At 42.0% G+C, this 20,839-nt stretch overlaps 1 long non-coding RNA gene across 1 annotated transcript in view; it reads right to left on the bottom strand.

The window, feature by feature from the left end:
* Positions 1-8,183: 8,183 nt before the first annotated feature.
* The window catches only part of LOC139774803 (uncharacterized), a 30,607-nt gene continuing 17,951 nt past the window's right edge, over positions 8,184-20,839 (bottom strand). The window contains exons 3-4 of the long non-coding RNA XR_011718678.1: positions 9,337-9,468; positions 8,184-9,259 (exon numbers count right to left, since the gene is read on the bottom strand). This is a non-coding gene — a long non-coding RNA (uncharacterized lncRNA). The remainder of the gene's footprint in view (positions 9,260-9,336; positions 9,469-20,839) is intronic.

Here is a 20,839-nt window from a genome sequence, read left to right as displayed (position 1 = left end):
CGATTTTTCACAAAACTCGCAATCAGGTAAATAACTCGATTTCGACCGGCGCAAACTCTTATTGCCCGCGCCATACGACGCGAGTTCTCTTTAGCGTGGCGCTAACAGGAGTGCGAGATGAAATTACAAATTTATCGATTTACGTAGTTCAAAAACCGGCGGGCAAGACACGTTCGCGCGTTTTGCAAGCTCGCCAAAGCTATATAAAAAAATAAAAAAAGGACATCTCACTTTCCCGCTGAAATCAGGGAAATTTGTCGAGTTCTTTTGCCTTGAGATGCATCTCATTTACGCGCTCGATTTCCATGTCTGTGCCCATAGTATCATAGCAAAATGTAATTAAAACGCGTATCAGTCGCGATTTCTATCTTCCGATCAGATTTATGACAGTCAATCCGGCCGAGTGACATTGTCTGACTCAATTTTCAGGAATGACAAAACCATTCATAGAAATTGAATATGTCACGAGTGACACCGGTTAAACTTGCAATTCGATTTCTTCGTGCAGGCACATTCCGCAAGATGGTTCGTTGAAAATGGAGTATCCAGATATCCTGCATCCGTCCTGAATAATTCGATTTCTTCGGGCATTCTGCTCCACTTTTTACCGAGAGTAACCGAGAGACAACAGAGCCGATTAAAAAGCGAGGTCGCAACGCGAGTCAACGTCACTTCCTGAATTTGCGGCATGCCACGCGAGTTGTGTGAATTACTGGATGCGTGTCGGCAAGGTACAATGACGTTAGAACGTAAGGGAGAAGACGAGGGAAGGCTGTCAGATAGTAAAGCCGCGATAGCCAGACCGATTCACTGTGAACCTGTTACTCTATATATATATTATATATATATATATACACATATTCTCTCGCTCTCTCCCTCTCTTTGCGTACAATGTACCCCATGTGCACAATGCAGGCGATTGCCTGCGACACAAATGCACGGCGTGCACGCGTTCTCGCTCGCTCGAAACGAAGTGAGCACAGTGCGAAACGTCGAGCATGGCACGCTCGAATCGTATCTCAAACGGAAGGCGTGCATTGTTTCGCCCGAGTGGCAACGCCTGACGTCGCCGACGACATTTCCTTCGCACTTTAAACACCCGCATTGCTCTCTGTCTCTCTCCTTCCCCTCCCCCTCTCTCTTCTTCTCTTCATTCTGCGTATACAGGGTATCTCTGATTTAGATAAATTTTTTCCTTGGCCCGTAACAAAAAAAAAAGAGAATAAAATCTTTCTTTGAACTGTGAGTAATGGCTCATTTAATGCTAATTTTTTAATATAGGAAATATATTTGGTTTTATATAAAAACTACGGTGTTTTCGAGATTGTATTAAATTCTCGTGAATATCTAATATGTAACATAATATACATTTCCTATATATGCGTAAAAAGCATATTCACACATCTAGGGAGAGAATTTTTTGTTATATTTTACCCTTAAATTCACTACAAACTTGGGACAACTTGGCAACCAAGGAATTTTTAAAATATACAAAAGACATTTTACAAACAACGTGATAAAAATTACCAAGCAGATTGGTAAATTTTGAAAAATTATTGAAATTTCCTAGATATATTTTAGTAAAATTAATCAAACATATTTTATATTTTAATGTAATAGATATTAATATTTTTTATCATGGTAGATATTAATCAGAATAGCTCGCATAAAATTCTTGGTGGTACATGTTGTCCCACAACTACCATGATTTCAGGGTAAATTTTAAGAGAAAATTCTCTCCGTGCATATATTTTCGATTCGCCGCGCGAAGCCACGAGTTTAGCCTATTAACGAGTTTCCATTAAAAAATTCCTTACGCCCGTCGCGGCCCCGGCATCAGCGGTTAAGAGCGACAGCAACATCCAAAATCTCAACTCGAAGCCGACGTCTCCCTTTCCTTCCTGTTTGCCACCAGTGCCGGTCACCCCACCCGCCGCTTCGTAATTTTATTTCTCCGATTTTAAGCGACGCTCGGGGCCCTAATTTCGTTAAATGAGTTGTTTGCTAACTCGGTTAAATTCGTGAGCAGCCAGCCAACCAGCCAGCTAGCCAGCCAACAAGCTATCTAGGCAGGAGGCAGCAGTCTAGCAGTCAGACAGGCATGCAGCTCTTCCCGGCCGGTCGTCGGTCGACCGACCAACCAGCACCGAACCGGTCGACGGGGTCTCGCACGGGTAATGGTTTGACATGGTTATTGACGTTTCAGGCCGAAATCTAATTATTTGATATACGTGCTTGTCTGCCGTCACTGCGGCATACAGATACGTCAACCATCAACGCTCTCCTCTCGTTGACTCTCTCTTTCTCTCGCACTCGCTCTCGCTCTCGCTCTCGCTCTCGCTCTCGCTCGCCCTCTCGCATCTCCCTGTCGTCACTCTCCCTACGACTACCCGCTTCCTGGCTACCTAGTATATACGGCCATAGCTGCACATGAGCAACAAATTGCCCAAGGTGTACCATCACGCTCTTGATGTAGATAATAAAGATACAGGTCATGAAGGATTCAAGAAAAATGATTAAACGCAAAAGAAATGGATTCTTAACGCGATAACCTCAGGCAAAATATTCTTTCCTACTCGGATAAAAGATAAATTTCTGAGACTCTCACATATCTTATAGACGCACCGTTTTTCCACAACTTAAGTTTTAATAAATTCCAGCGATAATCGCAGCCATGTGATAATACATTAGAAAATCGATACGCATTTACGAGAGAACCTGAAAAACTTCCATCCGGACACGACGCCGGCAAATACTCGAATGGAATCCATATATTAAGCACGTGCGCGGCCAAAGTACAGTTAGTTAGTGTCTGATCACAAGAGCGGTCGGTTGCGCTACTCTATAACAGCGTTACGTTATAGGCTGGCTCGCAATACACTTCCCTATCTACCGCTCCTCTTCCGCGCACCTCCCCGGCTTCCTCTCGACTCTCGACTCGTCTGCAAGGGTGAATCTCGAGGTAACCAACTATTGGAAGCGACGGTAGTTCAGTATACGTGCACTATATGGCTTTCGCGCGCGCTACGCGACGGCGTACTTAACATAATTACAGAACGCCGTAGCATTGTTCCGCATCACGAATATCACGATGCCTTCGGGACAAACGATAATAATAAAGGTCGAGCTTTGGTCACCAAACCAGCCACCGATTTCCGGCTTTAATCTAACCTGTCTGCGATCGGCTTCCTCCTCTTACTCTTCCATTCTCTTTCTGTTTCCTGTCTCTCTCTGTCTCTCTACACGAAGGTTAATGACCTAATTTCTCCTTCAAAATTAGATTGCCCACACATTCGCCAGCATTTGATCTAAAGATAAAACGGATTTGGCTATGTACATACTTAAATTATCACGAATCGTTAATTTTATTAGTTTCGATTCGGATGTCGAAATTACACAACGAGTTTCGCGAGTGCGATGTATAAAGTTGGAATCTATTTCACGCGAAAAGGAACTTTATCCGTCCTTTATTCCAAAATCGTTGTTTCCGATCTGTTCATTACTACGATATATATAGTTAGGTGCTGCGCATAATCGTGGCCTAAGTTCGCAAATGAAGCACAAAGCCGCCTGTCTCTTTGACGCGTCCTCCCCATCTCTGTCCCTCCCTTTTATAATTTTAATCGTTATAACAGCAGATAACGCCCCGAACACGAAAGACGGGGTCGGCTCTTTACAGGCAGACGCACAAGTTCAGCCGAAATCGATCGCGCTTTTCATCGACGATCCGGGAGATGAACCGGACTTTGTCAAAGGACGTCGGGGAAGCGATCGGCCGGATTTTCAGGGAATATCGCGGCAACCTGGGCGTCCATGGCGTCAGCTTTACGCGTATGGAAGTTTAACCGGTTAATGCAACGAAAAAAGAGAGAGAGAGAGAGAGCGAGAGAGAGAGAGAGAGAGAGAGAGAGAGAGAGAGAGAGAGAGAGAGAGAGAGAGAAGAGAGAGAGAGCGAGGAAGAAAGGGTACGAGGTACTTTACCGAGCGTCTCTTTCGCTCCGACACTCGCAACGCTATATTCCTCCATCGCTTCACGCTGACGTTTTTTCTCCTCCCCCCCTCCCTCCGCCTCCGATATTTTGTCGTCTACTAATAGGAAGACCTGTCAATTGCGCTTTTCACAAAGCTCTCGTTCGGCGCTTTACAAAGAGCTTTTCCGCGGCGAAAGAGCGAGGATGCACGCGGCGCGACGGACGCGACGGATGCGTCGGCATGCACGTGTGTCCACACGCGTGCTTGCACATTGCACAGGCAGGAAGGACACGGAGGACACCCGCGACACGTACACAAACACCCGCGCGTGTTTATGCGTATGGCACGTGTATATACGTGGAAAAACACTCATACACGGACGGACACGCGCTCACGCGCGGCAGCTCGTGATACAGGGATGGACTTTACGCTCTGATCGCCGCGTGTATGTACCCGTGCCCGCCTCCACGGGGCGTCTTTCAGGGAAGTAACATCGTAATTTCATTAGGTATCCCACTCACTGACTCATTCGCTCCCGCTTGTCCCTTGTCCCTCTCTCTCTCTCTCTCACTCTCTCTCTCTCTCTCTTTCTTTCTATCTCTCTCGTGTGCGCACAGACGTGCAAACAATGCCTGCCAATCTCTCTCTCTCCCTCCTTTCTCTCTCTCTCTTTCTACTCTTTCCCAAACCATCCCCGTGGCCGTCTTGTTCGTCGTCGTCATCATCGTCATCGACTACCCTTCCCTGTAACCCAACCTTGATAACGGACTAAACGGACGGCGAATATAAATCGAATGCGCGCGTATCGGGTGCGCTTATTAACTCGGTTAACGTGGACGATTAGCGGCCGCTGACGGAATATTTAGCGGACGCGGCTTACAATAATTTCGTGTCGCACGTTGCGCTCTCGTAATATCATCGTAAGCACTGATTAAACGCGAGCCGGCCGTAACGATCGCGATGCGATACGGCGAACGCGGTAATTTTGCCGGGAGTATTACGAGCGCAGTAATGGAATCGATAATAATTACACGGCCGTGAGAGCAGTGCAACGCGCCGTTGTCCTCTGGAGAGAGAGCCTTCTTTCAAAGGCTGACCCATCGGCTTTATCCCCCGGATTGGCGAAGGCTGCACGTGCAGGATGTTAAAACCGAATCGTGATTTCTTTTATACAGAACGGCCCATTTTTATCAGATTAACCGTTAACGGCAAAATCTTTGGCGAATTCCGCACGCTTGTTTCCCTCTTAGTGGAAACGTCGAAAGAAATTAACAATCGATGAAGCTATTGGATATACAGGCAGGTTTGATTAAAATTAAATCAAATTATTCTTGAAATTTAATGAAAATAAAGCTACGCTGTATTTCTGCAACTGAATCGACTCTGAGTGATTACGCGGAGTCAACAACTATACCCATCACCTACATTACACTTTTGATCCGATTTTCAGTGTCACAAGCACGTATCAATCTCTCATATAAAATGAGATGTTATTCCACTTATTCGTAATGCAGTTTATACATAAAAGAGAAACGCTGTTAACCTCAAGAGCGGAATATCTGTCACGGCTTTAAATTCATAAAGCGTCGGATTATTTTTTCCTCTGCATCAGCCTTCTGTACTTTCTCGTCTATTCTTAAAACAAGGTTACGCTGAAAAACTTAATGCTAGCATTTTAATATTAGCTTCCTCGAAACGTATATATTATCATATGCATTTTCGCAGTATAGCAGCTTCTGCAAAAAAAATTCTGTATTACACAAGAAATAGATTTATCTTGACACCGTGACATATATCGCGCTAATTTTTTTTAACTAAGCAGGAAGGAAATATTTATGTCGACAAAATTCTGAATAAGTAAAAATCAAATAAAGAAGCACCTAATACAATGTGTTATTCATTGTATCGCTCGGGGGACCAATGCGGAAGGAGCATCGGAAGCATCAGGAAGAGGACCAAGCATGGACGCAGACGTCCGGGTTTCGTGACAGGCGAGCCGTTCATAAAACTTGGTTCGTTGTCGACGAAACCTGCACGATCTGCAACCACGTCGGCGGGGTGCCAGCGGCGCATGACGTCGCGGTGGAGAGGTGGAGACGCCTCGGATTTCTCGCTCGCTCGCTCGCGCGCGCGTGTGTGTGTCGGAAATAACACACGGCGCTGAAAACCGCGGGACCTCAAACAAAATCGTAAACGCATGAAACATCGACGCGCGCGCGCCCGTCATGCGAAGCGGCGCAAGTGATCTACCATAAACGCGAATAAAATAAATCGGAATACGCGCCGAGCGTCATGCCATGTAAACGCGATTCCCTGTGTCTGTGTACGTTATAGGGGAAAATATGGAACGTGGACTAAAGCAAAAGGGAAACAAAATATGTAATGAATATTATCTCGAATAAAAGAATATATAATTAAAGATAATGCATTATTTAGAATACAATCGAAAATAATTCTTCAGTGTAACATTCTTTTAATAAGATTATTATCCATTTTCGATATGAAAAATACATGAAACTGCGTATAACTGCAATATTCTTTAACAATTAGCTTTACACGAAATTACGCTCCTTTACGTCCTTTCCGTAAATATATAAATTTACAGTATACTTGGGACGGATAAAGAGAACGTCCCTTTCCAGGATAATAGGATAACGTGGCTATAAAAATAATAGCTTCGTAACATCGATGATAGCAGGTTTTAACTATTTTTGTCTGCAATCGGCGAGTAGCATTTCGTTTCGATTTGATCGGAAAAATGAGTTTTATACTTTTTAATAGTAATTACATATAAGGTAAATATTTTTCACGATTATATTATACGATATTCCATTACCGTCACAATTATGCCGTATTAAACGCTTTATGCGACTCATAACTTGTTCGATAATACCACTTTAGAGATACTCGAGAATCCTGATTTTAGGATCTCGAGAACAGATTAATATATGCAGCTTCTTCTCGAAACTGGGTATAAAGCTCTTAAATTAAATAAATGTTAACTCTTGTTACTGAGCCAAACTTATTGAATTAAAAAAGGGCGCGCAAGCCGAAACGCTGCTTTAAGCAAAATGCGTTTCAAGTTTTTATTTTATCTTATAAAATACTTAGAGAGAGAGAGAGAGAGAGAACCGCAACTCCATTATCTATTAACAGAGTTTTAGTGGTCCCTCCAGGTATTCTCTGAGATAAAATAAGAACTTGAAATGCATTTTCTTGAAAAATAATGTTTACGCTCCTTTTTGAATCGCCGCTGCACTTTATAGGTTCTCATTTGCGTTCTAAAATTGATCGAGGTTTTTAGCGGGGGAGTGAGTATCTCTCGTCAAAGATCGCCGCGAATCCCGCAGGAATCTCCATGACTGGCTCTCGTTAGTTCATACGACGCAAACGTAGACGAAACGGATGTTCAAGAAGGGCGGAGCAGCTGATCTAACGAAGTAGCGAGAGGATCACTCGAGGTCTGCTTAGGGGTTTCCTTAACTTGAGATTAACTCGAGGTTAATTCACTTAGGAGGACTTGGCCCGGGCACTGCTCCGGGGCTGCCTATTAAGTATTACTACTCGGATTAGTATTACCAGTTTACTCGAGTCGCGCCACACGATGCTATGCCGACGCACCGTGTGTCGCGTGCGCCGATATCTGTACGCGCTCATGTATATACACACAGGAATTTACGCGCGTTACATTAACGTGCCTCGGAAGAGCACAGCCTACAGCTCTTCCTTCTCTCTCTCTCTCTCTCTCTCCTTCGAAAATGGCTCCCGAGGCTATCGTATTTCCCTTAATGATATGCCCCGCGTGAATGACGACTTTTCGGGATTTAACGTGACGTCGCTGTTTTACAGCAAACGCCAGGATAAAGCAGCGTTACTATAAAACGATGCAGTTTCTCGTGGCCTTTGTACAACGCTCGAGGCATTATCGTAGATTGCGTCTTCCTGCTACCTCTGGTGTTGTTCAGCTGGTATGTAGAATAACAACGCCAACTTTTGAGCCGACAATTATAAAAGGTTTCAGCGAGAAGGATCCCGTTTGAACGTCCAACACGCGACCCTTTCCGCCCTTCCTATGTCCAGCTCTTTTATTATAAATATAAGAGAAGTTAAGTATTTACGCGTGAGATTAATATTAAATATTTAGTCGTACTGGCCGCTTCTGACAATTTGTACACTTCTCCTTTCTTTGTAGGATTTTAGTATTACATTATGCAAAATAGTCTTTTTTAGCATGAGAGAAGAGAGAGAGAGAGAGAGAGATTATTTGCTTTGTATTATAAAGAGATATTACGCAATAAAAATCTGTCGCTCATCAGATATAAATAGTTGTGATATAAATGTCATGCTATTCAACCGTATATTCATATCTTTTATTAATTTCGTTAAGCATAATCATAATAACTTTTGTTCTATGGCAATAATCCGTCCATGGGCGGACAAATTGAACATCGTCCTTCGCATACACAATTTCGCGAAATTTTCTACGTCGACTACCTTTACCTTGTTTATATAGGAATAAAAAATATATTAACATATTTTTACTCACACGGACTACATCTGACAAATACTTATATCTCTGCGAGCTCTCTGAAAAATATTAAAATATTTTCCACTACCAAAATTATCTCCTTTTTCTTACAAAAAATTAAAAAATTTCAGTAAAATTCTGTTCTAGTTAAGAAGCTTACTTTGTAAGCTATCTTTTTATTTATTATTTACTAGACACTACAGACGCGCGCTTCGCGCGCGCTATTTAGCTTTAACATTATGCTATTACTATTACACTATTAACTCCTTGATACACACAACTGTCAAAATATACAATGACAGCTGCAAATGAAGCAAGAGAACCAATCAGCATCGCGGAAAAGCGACAACAATAAACTTTACATCTCCTTTTTAGATATGGATGCCATTAATGAAAAAACCTGTGTATTTTCTTATACTTATGTACAATTCCGCAATAAAGATTACAAAACGCATTTATACTATCGTTCTAATAAAATTTTCTAGAAGCAGGTCGCCGCTGTACCCGCAAACGACTTATACAACCTTCCCCCAAGAATCCCGCAATATTTCACGTTCTCTACTTCTCCACTATTTGCATACATGTCTGTCGCGCGACGCGGCCGTTTCTCTCCTCTCGTCGTTTCTGCTCGTTTCTCGACTACGTTAATTAGAAACGCATCACGTATTAGCCATTAACGGCGGCGACAGACACAGGTGTCTTTTTCGCACGTACCGGCGACGTTTGACGCCCGAAATGACCATCGCCTGGTTACGAGAGCTATCGGAAATCATAATATATCGTAGCGCACACGGCATAATAACGAGGACCGGTGCGTAATGACAATTGTCTATTACCTGTGGATGGACGAGCGTGACCCGTGTGTAGCGATGGCATCGACATTGTGCGAAGTGTAAGTTTTTCAAGCTGATTGTGAGCCAACGTCGGTCCAACGTCGGTCTGCTGACGATCCAACTGTCCAATCGGTACTGGAAATAAAATAATAATGCAAGCGTCAAAATGTATGAGTATAAATGTTCGCACTGAAAAGTTTCGAACAATGAATCAAATTCAAAATTTATCAAGTCTATACATTTTATTGACAATATGACTTAAAATAGAGTTTGTAAAATGTGGATTCAGTGCATTTTTACTCTCTGGCCGAGTTCTCTCTTTCGATCGAGCATTCATATTCGGTTTGCTCGAAAATTGCGAGCAAGCATTGGTTCGAGGGCCATCACTACTCTACTATCTCTATCTCTCTCTCGCTCGCTCTCGCTCTCCAGGTGGTCCTTCCGCACGAGCGCCGTTCAATACTCACGTATGAATAGCGATGCGAAATCGGACAGCGCCGCGCGAATTCGCGATGCATGCCCGGGACTCGTTTAAACGCGTCACAAATGGCATGCACCTGCCCGACGAAATCGCCGTGCCAAATAGCGCGGCCGAGAATTTTTGCGCGCCGGTCACTCTCATGCGTCACAAAGCGCGATCGTTTTGGCACAAAAACGGAGCAAAAGTGTCTAAATCGTCGCAAGTAACCTGATATCGTCGAAGACCGGTAGTCCAGATTACCCGTACTTTATTTGAAGTTTCAGAATGAAGTTTTAGAACGATTTGTATTTGATTTCTATTTCGGTAAAGAATGTCGAAACGATACTTATTAAACAGAAGGAACGAAATTAGATAATGTATATTCTTTATTGAATTGCGCATTCCATAAATTTTTTACAGAAGCTTTTGCTTGATTACAAATGTATCATTTAAGATAAAATTGATAAAAGTTTAACTTTTTTGAAATGTATGACGGTTTAATGATTTCACACCTGTCGAAATAAAAGATATCAGTTGCGTTAATTATATCCTTTATTTTAAATACAACAGATTAAATTTTTCTAGATATACAGTACAGTAGATAAAACCGATAAAATAACAAACTGAGACGTACGAGAAATATAACGAAATTTACATATAACACAGTATTCAATTGTAACTTATTTCAATTGTATAACACGGCAATTTCCAACACGTTGTTCCACGAGAGATAAATTCACAATACGACGGCACAAAATTTCTACGATCATAGTTTGTCTCGCTTATCAGCGAGAAATAATCTCCGATAATTAAGTTAAATCCCCGAACGCTCTGTTATATCCAAGTTGTAAACCGACAATTAATATACGCGAATTAGTGGTCGATCAGACGCGGTAGCGGTCCCAGATATAACCGAACGAAAGGCCTTTACTCCTTTCAATTCCCGGCGTTACAAACCGAAAGCGACATCGGCAAACGGCCCTACGGAGAAAGGAGGATCAACGTGGTTCCAGTAGGATGATCGGCCGAGGAAAAAAGAGGATCTAACGAGAAAACGAGCAGCGATGGCGAGAGCGGGCAAGAGCGGCGGGCAGATTTCAATTACAAATAGGAACGTATCGCAAAGTAGTGGACAGTGGACATAGTATTAAAAGCCGAGCGGACTTGGCTTTTCGGCGCGAAACCCCGGAGGAGAGAGGAAGAGTGCCGAAGGGGCGAGAGGACGAGCGCTCCTCTTGTATCACTCGTGCTGGCCAGCATTCATCCATTTCCATTGAGCCGACCTGGCTGCCGTGCAGCCCTCGCACAATGCCGGGCGCTCGCTATTGCGCGCGCGAGAGACCTATTATTTCATCAGCTCGTCCCTTTTCTTCGATCCGCGTATCCGATATATCCTCCCCCTTCATCCCGGGTATTCCGACCACCCCCTCTCGTCTCCCCGACCTTCGTGCGCTCCGTCCGATCGTCGATCTTTTTCCTCCTTTCTCTCTTCGCATTGCCAACGTCTCTCCGCTTCGTATTTCGCGTTATTAAGGATCATATCCTAGACCACCGACGTCGCCGTCGCGATACGCCCGAGTGAACGGATCGATTTTCGGCCACCGCGCGCTCGAGACGTCAGCAGAATGCACCTGCATCTCGCTCGAAATAAAAGATCAGTTCCTATTCTTGCTCGCGTTTCCGTCTCACATTCCACGTTAAAAGCGAAATACACGTGGACTTTATCGATAAGTATTTATACTTGAAGAGAGAAAGACTCAGCTATGAGAAGTGCAACTACATCTTACAGTCCTATTTCCACTTTTTGGATATTTTATATTTTAGATATAAGTATTAATATTCGTAACTCTCTCGCTGTCCGTGAAACTTTCGAAGTAAAAAAGCTATCTAGTTCTTTCTTTGCTCATGAGACTTTTATGGGATATTCTTTTTCTTTTTCCGCCTGCATTTTTTATTTAATTTTTATTCTTGTATATTATCTGTGCTTACTAATTAATTCTCTTCATCTCTTGTCTCCAGGTCAATCAATACCGGCATTGACGTTGCAAATTTAGATAAATTTTCTATGTATTACAAAGTAAGCAAACCTATTGTGTTTTCTCTCTGTTTGGCTCTATCTCTCGACTTCCTCGTCTCTCGTCTCTCTTATGTACACATGCACGCTAACCGGAAGCTGTGATAGCTCTTGACAAGCACGTGACGTTTGCGGCCGTCCTGCTGCCAAGCATGTAATTATCGCGTACCGCGTAGGCAGCTAGTTGCATTGCTATCGGCTGTTCTTACTCGCGATGCATTAAGAGACGTTCGATTGTACTGGGATGCCCGGAATAAAGTTTGTCTATTTTCTTTGCGTGCCGCCGCTTCGTATTTCGGCTCCAATTTCGCAAATATTGTGTAATTTGTAACAAAACCATAATGATATAATCACAGTCGCTAAAATATATCTAATATTAGTAATAATAATATTTATAAAAACCTCAGAATTAAATCTGCTAGAAAATGTTATAAATTTAATGTAATATTAAATGTTATCAAAGTAATATATTATGGTAAATGTAACTATAATCAATGTTGGCAAATTAAAAAAAAAAGATAATTTTTTAATTTATGTGAATTTCAGGACAAATTTACTGTACTTTTTAATAACATCGCGACATGTGTGACACAGAAATTATTAAATACACTTTTAAGTTATACTTTATAAAAACAAATAAATATTCGTTATACATACGTGATAGGAATATTTAAAAATAAATGTTGAATTGACCGCTAATATCGATATCAGATATCAGATATCTTGAATGTTCCAATCGCTTTCAATAAATAAACCCAAAATATTCGATAACTTCACGGTCCTGCGCGCATGTGAGTCGTATTATTAAAATTTAAAAAAAAATGGTACGATCTCGCAGGCCAGGCTTTCGGGGCCGGTTAATCCAGCAATAACGACGCGATAGCACTCGCGCAGACGATCTCACATCCGGCCGACTCTCTTTCCGCATTAGAGAACTTAATTGCACCTCGAGAAGCAGATCGAGAGAAATGCTGGACGTGGACTCGTTCTGCGGTACTCGTGCGGAATCGCGTATTGTCTCCCGGCCAACCCTTCAAGCTCGCTTCGTCGCCCACACGCCTCGTCGGCGCGGCACCCCGTACCGCCACCCGCCCCACGTGCACGCCGTCCACGGTAACGAACCATCTCGCCGTCACCATCACCGACCAGCGCCAGCGCCAGCACCAGCACCAGCAATGACCGGCTTTACCTCTCACGCGCGCAACACAGTAACGTCGCTGTGTGAAAGCCGCTCCTGATCATTCGCGCGTGCTATATTATTTTTACCTCGGCAACTAGAGCGGCGAAACACGTAGCGTTATCAAACAACGGCTTTGTCTAACTTTAATTGAAAATATTGGAATAAATTTTCCAATAGACGTCGCCGATGAAACCGCCGCCACCGCCGCCGTCGAGCGCATGGCCACCCACCCGACGCGGAGTGAATGGATGACTGAGTCGCGCGCAAGGGGATAGAAAATATATCGGGGGAGAGAGAGAGAACGGGGACCTCATCGCGGCACCGCACACCGAGAGATGGGTAGGTAAATAGCCGTTTTGCGGGACGAGTTTGTATGACGAGTTTATATAGGATTGTTGTTCAAAAACGGGACCGCGCGTGGCCAGTCAACCATTTTCGGTCCGATTGATGTCATGCCGATGCTCGTACTTTCGTTCGGATGCGGCAGGTAGATCACGGCGGAATCAACGATGCCATAAATGAAACGTACCACGTATGTATACGAGCATCGGTCGCGGTGACCATCGTGCTAATGTGTATACGTGTCTGAATAAACGATGAAATCGGTCAGACCGCGAGCGAGCGACGCTGACGCCCGCTAACGATTAATACACGTCCCCCTACGTATGTCGCCAAGATCTGGTCGTTATCCCGGTTATCCGGGAAAGGTCGCAGCTATTTTTCATGGACCCTCGGCAGGACGGGCAGCAGCCGGCCACGTCCGTCGGCGATCTAGCCCGCGGTAGTCTAGCTGATGATAAGCGACTGTTGTGCAAAATACGTCAATCCAGCGATGGTCACTTGTATAGTGAAGAATATAATTTATATCGTAAAAAGGCGCGTGAAAATTGTGGAAATTTTAGAAGAAATATTGTAATACCTTAAGTAAACATTATTTCTATTAAACTTGACGGTGACAAATGAAATTTAGCAGCGGCAGGTAAAATTTTTTTAATTAAAAGTCGATGGAAATTTTTTTCTCTAATCGAAGACTGAAATGATCAATGAAGAGCCAAAGATAATCATAAATCATCAAATTGCAAAAAAATAAAATTTCTCTAAATTGCTCAATTAAAATTTAAGAGCATTTTCTATCTATTAAATCAATATGATGAGTGAATAGAAGAAATAAAGTCAATCACTAGTCATCACCTATTCGACACAGCCTATACGACACAGGTAACAGAGATTCAGCGGCGGCCGGGTCTCAGCAGGCAAAATGACAGACTGGAGGGCAGACCGGAAGCGAGTTCACCGCTCATTTGCGTCAGGATGAAGCCATGCCCTCAGCCCTGACTCCTGCGCCTCCCCGATTCTCCCCCCGTCTGGCTCTTCTTCCCTTCCGAGCCCTCATCCCTCTCGTGTGCCCTCCCCCCCCCCCCGCCGTTAACCAGCCCCACTGGATGTCTGGGGCCCGTCGCCGCCGACGGTCTCTTCTTCCCGGGGGCGGGACCAGGCAGAACCGGAAGTGCCCGGATATGAGTTTCCGGCGCGGACAATTTGCAACGCGAAATTGAATGATCGACTCCGATAACCGTCCCGGAGCCGTTCCTACCTAGCAGCCGACGACTACCGCGTATTCGAGAACGGCGCCATCGCCGTTATGTCGAAAACGAATCGCCGGGCCGCCTCGCCATTACTGCGATTCGTTATCGTCATTACCGGCATCGACGGTGCGCGCCGGATCGCTCCGGGGAAAGACGAAAGAGAGCGTATGGCCGACGGTGATTGTTGCAATCGCGATCTGCAAACGCGAATGTGGAGGTTCTCTTTTAACCTGGACCGGATCGGACGGTAATAGTAAAAAAACACACAGGGACACGTTAATGACAATTAATAATAAATAATAATAATTAATTCAACGATGCTAATAAATAGATCATGTTAGTTAATAATAATTCGATATAGAAATAAACTTATTGTTAGATCACGCCAACGACTCTACGTTCAATTTTGATTCATCGAACCAGCTATAATCCCCGTTAATTCCCGCCTATACTTCTCGATATTTATATCCGCTATCAGATCAGCGCGATTTTATTAACATTGTTGTTACCCGTGTGTTTAACGGGATTACAACAATAACGATTAACTACGCCTCGCAAACCGGTCACGCTTCAGGCAAAGTCAACCTGCGTGTCACCGGCGGCGGCGCGTCCAGCATGATACAATCGATAATGGCGATTAATAATACGGATATCGCGATTATAATTAGCAGAATCATACGGGCGGCGAGATGGGAGGGGACCTCGTCGTTTAGCGCGACAATAAATTTTCGCCGTTATCCGTGTCGGCGATTTGATCGACGTAAATTTCGTCGCAATTAAACGCGTTGCGCGAAACCGCATTTTGACCGAGGTGTCTCTATATATTCAACAATCGCTGCATCGTTTTGTAATATTTCAGCTCGAGAGAGAGAGAGAGAGAGAGAGAGAGACCAGAGCGAAACGCCAACGCAGACGGTAATAGCTTACTTCGATAGATATACATATATGTATATACATATACCGTGTAACACTTTTCAACGTAAAAGCGCCCACGATTTCCGCGTGATTAAAATGACTGCGATTTGCATTCACAAGTGATTGATTTTTTCAAACTATAGTTAAAAATAAATTAGAGAGATGCCAAACTTAAAACTTATTCCTTCTCTGCATTCTCTGCAATATACACATATTCTTTGTTCCCATTTTCTACAAACCGCAAAATTTTGTATAATTACACTGCAAATCCAAGTGTGTTATTTACTAAACTAAAACTCTTCTTACATATTTCTTGCCATTTTAAATCACGTCATTTAACATGATTGAACGTATTGACTTTTAATTTAATGCGGTTAAGCGTGTTAAATGACGTGATTTAAAACGTCAAAAAATGTGTAAGAAGAACTTCAGTCAAATGTGTCATTTTTAGATGTTTAGGGGAGACCGGGGCTCGTTGGCACAGTTTTCACAATTTCGGCATTTGAGTTTTTAAACAACTAATTTTCATGATTAAACAGTACTAATATGATAGAGAGAACCTTTCTCCACATTTTCATGCCAAGAACGCTCCTGTATAGTTTCTTTGTAATAAGTGAAATACGAACATGCTGCATTGTAGCCAACTTGCCCCGATAGTAGGGTAAGTTGGCTATGCGACAAAAGTCCATGTTAAATTAATGAAAACGTAATAGAAACACAAAACGGGTAACAGATATGTACTTCTTGATAAAGATTGTATCTTTTAAAGTTATTTTGTAATGATGGAATAGCAAAATGCTGTTGCAGAAGAACAATTGTAAACTATTTTAGATGTAGCTTTCTTCAATATAAAAATATTAATATAAATATATATCTACACACAGAAAAATATATACTACCTACAAGTTAATATTACTTGCTTCAAGTATTTGATAAGTTCATATATCCGCAAATCTACCATAAAGTCGTCATAAGTATCACATTTACTCAAAACATATTCTAGATCTTAGCAAGTTTAGTACTTGAAACAAGAATATTAAATTAATACGAACATTCTGTTTACTTACAATATAGAGTCCACGGAAGAGAAGCATATACTTCAATAAAGATATCACATTTTCTTGAGAGAAGTTTATCCGTTATTTGAATCAAGTAAAAATTTTATTCATCTAGAATAATCGTTTACTTCAAAAAAGAATTTGTATTCTTGATGATTACAATTAATATTATTTTTATTTATTTAATTTTCTTTAATTCTTTAGTTCCTAAGTGGAATGTAGGTTAGGAGGTTTTCGTGCGCGGTGCGGAGGGGTACAGTTTAGAATATAAAAATTCCTGTCCTCAGGTGGACTCGAACCCGGTTCCTCGTGGTTATGAGTCTGACACTTTATCACTAGGCTACATATCTGATTATATTCTTAGTGCTGCAGTATCTAGTTTTCACAGAAGTGATTCATTGATTTCAAGTATTTCATATTCTTACCTAAAGAATCAGTAAATATTCAAATCAAGCTTATGTGGCTTTTCTTAGATAAAGTTTACAGAATATACTTGAAATCAATGAATCACTTCTGTCAAAACTAGATACTGCAGCACTAAGAATATAATCAGAGATGTGGCCTAGTAATAAAGTATCAGACTCATAACCACGAGGAACCGAGTTCGAGTCCATCTGATGACAGGAATTTTAATATTCTAAACTGTACCCCTCCGGACCGCGCACGAAAACCTCCTAACCTAGAAGAATGTTGTTCTATACAGCCAAGTATTTCATATTCTTACCTAAAGAATCAGTAAATATTCAAATCAAGCTTATGTTGCTTTTCTTAGATAAAGTTTCAGAATATACTTGAAAGAAGAATAAATTCTTCTTTTAAGCACATGATGATAAGCTTTTCTAATATTTATGATGAGTATATCTTAAAACTAATATTAAGAAAATATTCTTTGTTGAAGAAAATTATTACTCAAACCAAATAAAATAAAATGAGTAATTGCTTTTCTTGGCTGTAGAACGATATTTTTCTGTGTGTAGCTTCTATCAGCATTGTAGGTAGCAAATCACATGCTCACACAGGTCTCACGCGCGCGGCAACAACAAGTCAAGCTAAGCATGCCTTGATATGAGCCAACATACCCCATCCCTACATACGTTTGATTTCAGTCATTTTTTTTACAATAAATTACTGTTGTTCCTCAAAATGACATGTCGTATAGTAACAGAAACTTTTCTTTTAACTAATAATACGTCATTTTGATTTACTTCTCAAGCTGAAGAGTTTTAATACGATATTTTGAAACGCTCGAAAATTTACTTGCCACCTCTTGAATCAGTTTTCTCTTTTTCTATTGTAATACTTGTTTGATTTAAATAAAACTTTGGGAAAAGTACCTATATCATAAAAGAAATATTTTGTGATAACTTTTCCATTGTTTCTTTCGCTATAAATACATAAACGGAACGCATTGCCAACTTGCCTCTTGTGCCAATGAGCCCCGGTCTCCGCTATGCGTGTAAAACTAACACACTTAGATTTGCAGTGCACCGTTATTCTTATTGATTCTTAATGATAATCGTTTAAAGATGTTTTGAGATAATTTTTGTCGCGACAAAAGCGCGTACTCGACTTCCCGACGGCCGGAATTTTTCGGTGTTGCGTCGTGCCCGTTTCTGGGGTAGCAAACAAGTGGATAAAAGAAAACTTAACTCTGTATCTCTCTGTCTTTCACAAAGGGGACATTCGCGCAACGGGCTTTTGTGCGATTCGTATCGTCAGTGGTAGTTGGTAGCTGCCTGCAGCCTGCAACGCCATTACCGCCTTGCCTTGCCGGCAACAGAACTGAACTCGAGTGGCACATTACGACTGTTTCTGTCGACTGACGCACCGATAGCGTCACCAGTCTCCACGATTCGTTCAACATAATTCAAACAAAAGTTCCCGAAGTTACGGCCGTTGTGCACTGCAGTCGGCGTCATATGTACCTACGTCGAATCAATGCGCCGGGAATTACAATCCAACGAGGTGAAGGTAAAAGGAAGAGATGCGGTCGCTACTGCGACAAAGATGTTACTTGAAAGTGGTGCTTTAACGTCATCAAAGTTATATAAGCCCCATCTATTTGCTTGATTATACACACAAAGATTTGTGAAATGTTACGCTTATCGTTCGATCGTTCGATCGTTCTGTGATCTTCGATAGTGAAGAGAATAAATCGCTATGTACGAAAATTTATGTATAAGATTGCGCAATAATTATTATGTTATTTTCAAAATTTATTATTGTTATATTTCTATTGCAATTGTAAAAGATTAGCCATCCTTGCTACTCGCGTTGATAAGAATCAGTCATAATCGATACGTTTGTCGATATCAGAGTGCGCGTTCTTGTTTTATAGATCAAGAATTTAATTTCCTTTTTCAGCCGCATGTTAAATCGGTAACAAACTGTTCTCGATCCATTTGGAAGTGTTGAACGCGAAACAAACGTGAAGGGAGGGAGAGAGAGAAAGAGAGAGATCGATCAATCACTCCTCGTGTGGGAGAAGAGGGTGAAGAGCAACGCATAGCGGTGCGAATGAATTCTCGGATCTCTAGCGACCTTTTTGCGACCTCGTTTTACGCGAGGAGAAGGCAGAGAGATTGACTCCGGCAGAATCGCTTTCTTATAGACGATTAAGCGAGCGAGGTAGGCGGGGCGTTTCGCTGCCACCGTAAGAAAGAAAGTTCCGCGCGTCAGCCTGCTAAAAATTCAAACGCGCGAATTTCCCCGGGAATAAATTTCCAAGTTTCCCGGCCGAGAACAGCCGAGCAAATACATCGTGCCGAGCTTACGCGGCGCGGCGCGGCGCCGAGCCAGCCAGCTAGCGCGCGGTCCAACTGGAAAGTTTGGCGCATTGTCGGCGAATAAACGGAAACGATTGTTGTGCGCGACGCTCCCGCGCGCGGTGGGATGGAGGGCTGAAACTTTGCGGACGCGCGCGCGATGCGCATTTATTGGTACTCCGCGATTGGCAACGAATGCGTCCCATCATGCGGGGTGACGTAAGTCAGAATAGCGTGGGACGCGTTGAAATAAAAAAGGCGTTTTAACAGAATAATTCATTCAGAAAAAAAGAGAACGCGGGAATAGAGCATGAAGTATCGAGATACTTCGTTCAACACCGCAGAGAATAACAACAAGATTGCTATTCTCATCCTCATGAAATAATAAAGCGCTCTTGAATATTGACACGTACGTAAGGGAAATAAATCGGTGAGATATCTGACATGAAGAAGATGATTAATACCGGATAATAAGTAATGTTATTTTCTTTATAAAATTATTCTTATAAATATCTGAAGATTGTCGCGAACACAGATGTTCCTTAAAAGCAAAAAAATTTCGTTGAAATTGCCTGTTAACTTGATTAAACGCTGGCGAAAATAAATATTTTGAGTACCGCAATAATTAAATACTAAAAATTATAGCAGCGATAGGAAAATCTGATTGAAGGAAGATCAAAGCGATCCGTCGTGGAACTACAATCGGATATACGTGACTGCAAGCGGAAACATTACAGCACTTGGTCAATCATGGATTGGACGTGCTTTGCGCGAGACTGCTTGTCGTAGTCGGAATAGCTGCGCCAGTCATGACCAATCTTAACCACAAGAGTACCAGTTGCCTCAAATCAGATCACTGACGACATTGATGGACCGTGCGTGCACCTCCTGTTTGCAGCACGTTTCATTGTCTCTGCATACCTTCCCTATATTCGTAATGAAGGAATAAACAACTCATACCGATCAATTGTACCTGCGAATTAGAGAGTAAAAATGCCAACTAAGCACCCCGCAAAGTGATATTCTAAGTCACAACGAAAAGAACATTTTCTATTTTATATTTGGCGATATGACATAATACGATTATACTAATCAGTTCTTCGAGATTCAAATTATGTAATACAAAAAGTAATTTTTTTATAATTGTAGAAAAAATTAATCTCGCTTATCCATACAGTATAAAGTCATTGATAATATGATTAATTATAATATACATATACAGTACAGTGACCAGATCGTGAAGAAAGATATAAATTATAGTAACATATGACACGTATATGATTCCTCATAATAATACTTAATAAATCTCTTTGCATTCACGATTATCACACCACTAGGATTTGACAAATAAAAACAATGACAATTATTATTAAGTCATAGTAGTGTGAATGTAACGGAGATTAAAACGATTCGCGAAATATAAATATATTAATTATTAATTGGATTCTATTTCCTTAGACTGAGAACA

The sequence above is a fragment of the Temnothorax nylanderi genome, unplaced genomic scaffold (assembly GCF_030848795.1).
Source record: "Temnothorax nylanderi isolate EJ_2023f unplaced genomic scaffold, tnyl_v1.0 TNYL_tig0088_pilon, whole genome shotgun sequence".
In the NCBI taxonomy this organism is placed as follows: domain Eukaryota; kingdom Metazoa; phylum Arthropoda; class Insecta; order Hymenoptera; family Formicidae; genus Temnothorax; species Temnothorax nylanderi.
The sequence above is the reverse complement of the archived record's forward strand: the minus strand, read 5'-3'. Positions and strand labels throughout refer to the sequence as shown.